The following is a 2330-nucleotide window of genomic DNA, read 5'->3' as shown; positions in this document are numbered from 1 at the left end:
CAGAGAGGTCGGCTGGGGAGGGGGTGTAGAGCGGACCAATCAGCGACAGCCTTTGATGGGCGTTAACGTGCACGATGACGTCGAGAGGAAGTACAGCCCCCTTTGAGTAAATAACATTACGTGAGGAAATTGTTCTGGGATAAAATTACTTATATCTTTGAGCTTCCCTTTGAAAAATGTATTGTTTTGGTTTCTTAAGTTTCTGGAAAAGTGTAATTTTTTTCAGCCTCCGACGTTTTAAAGCTTTATATCCACAAAACAATTCAATATAATTCACTTTCTTTCTTACTGCTATTATATTTGTCAAGTCTTATCGTTTCAGTACGAAAAACCATCATCGGGTAGTTGTTTGATGAAGTTTTATATTAAAAAAATGTAATTTAAATGTAAAACTATACTAAACTACACATCAAGTCTATATTAACAACAACAAACAACAAAGAAGGTCTTTGAATTTTTAAGTTGTGCTGGGTTTTTTTTTACTGTTTTGTATGGTGGCTTGTTTCTGACACCAATTGTAAATAAATAAATGTTTCTTTTTGCCATCCATAAGACAAATTTTTTGAGTTATTATTTTAACATTTGGATTTAAAATCTGAGATTTTTAGTTTTTATCCTAAATTTTGAGTGATTATTTCAACATTTCAAGATAATAACCTTTGGGGGAATATGTTCAAACATGGTACAAACATTCATGAGGTGGGAGTCAAGTCAAAGGTCACTGACCAAGCATGATTTAGGTTATTACTTGAGGATTAATGCGGCAGTTATAAAAAAAAAAAAAACCAAACATTTAATGCATGATTAATGGAATAAAATTAAGTGATGAAGTTTTACTTCTAAAAGGTCAAAGATCAAGTGCGGGCAGACAGGTTTCCGTATGCGAATGTTAATACTAACGGGGGAAGCTGCTATGTTTACACGTCCTTGAGGCTTACAAGGACCTTCCGTGCCACCACCTCAGCGATTGCGACTGTATGATTGCATTCACGGTTCCTGCACACAAACCCCACTTAAAATGCACCAAACCACTCAGCACGAACATCAGTGTGCCTGAATGGTGTTGTTTTGAGCTTTCCTTGTAACAACTCTGTAATTGGGGATTAGGGATGTCCTCTCACTGACATCATAAAGAACCAAGAGTGGAAAAAGATGTCTGAAACTGAGCATTTAGAGCAGTGTAAGGTCTGAGCTTTCAGCTCATATAGAATACTTGTACCTTTTATTGACTTTATTTTCTGTCTCTTGAATCATGGAGCAGTGAACCTTTAGGCTTCCTGTACACACATAAATGTCCAATCTCTCTATTTGTTAGCCATAGTTTTCTTTAAAGTCTAGTTTAAAATAATTTATCCCTATCAACAAATCATACTATATAAGCAACACATATTATTATTTAGTATTTCTTTTTTCATTCTACATTTTTATATTCTTATCTTAATTTTCTACTGGAAACAGCGACATTTAATCTAATCACGTGACATTTTCTTAAACCTGTTTATAGTAAAGTCTAGTCTCTGTTTTGCATCACAGGAATTTGGCTCATGTATATCTCATTCTTTAAAGACACTGTGAGTATTTAGCGCATATCCTGGAATGAGGGAAGGGTAAAAAGCTACAATCTCTCTATTTAATTTCTTTTATTCCAAATGCTAGTTTACATTTTTTTCTATAAATGGCCTGTATCTGTATAGCGCTTTACTTTACACATTCAGTCATCCGCCCATTCACACAGTGGTGATGGCAAGCTACATTGTAGCCACAGCCACCCTGGGGCGCATTGACAGAGGCGAAGCTGCCAGACACTGGCGCCACCGGGCCCTCTGACCACCATTAGAATAGAATATGAGATCCATATTAGAATTATGGATCTCATACTATCACAGCCAAAGTTTCAGTTGATGATGTCAGAATATGTGCCGGACATCCCTGCGAGTGTTTCCTTCACTTGGGTCTGTATGAAGCCATTGAGAGGTTATATCGCTAATACAACCAACTCAGGCAACATGGTTATCATAGTTAACTAAGATTCAGTTCAATTCAATTTTATTTATATAGCACCAAATCACAAGCTGCCTCAAGATGTACAAATAAAACTGAATTGAATTTCATTGCCCTAAAACTAAAAACTAGATGTAAAGAAGCACAACTAGATGCAAAAAATGCAAAGTAAAAACTGGACTTTTGAGAAAAAAAAAAAAAAAACCTAAATAAATGTTATGAACTCAGTAAACTAAAGAAAAATACAAAATATCCTTAATAAAGAAGAAATTTCCTCAGTTTTAGCATTTGTTTAGTTTGGTAATTTTGTATCAAACTTGTCAGAGACT

Source organism: Neolamprologus multifasciatus, chromosome 7 (genome assembly GCF_963576455.1).
Source record: "Neolamprologus multifasciatus chromosome 7, fNeoMul1.2, whole genome shotgun sequence".
NCBI lineage: Eukaryota > Metazoa > Chordata > Actinopteri > Cichliformes > Cichlidae > Neolamprologus > Neolamprologus multifasciatus.
This window is presented reverse-complemented; position numbering follows the sequence as displayed.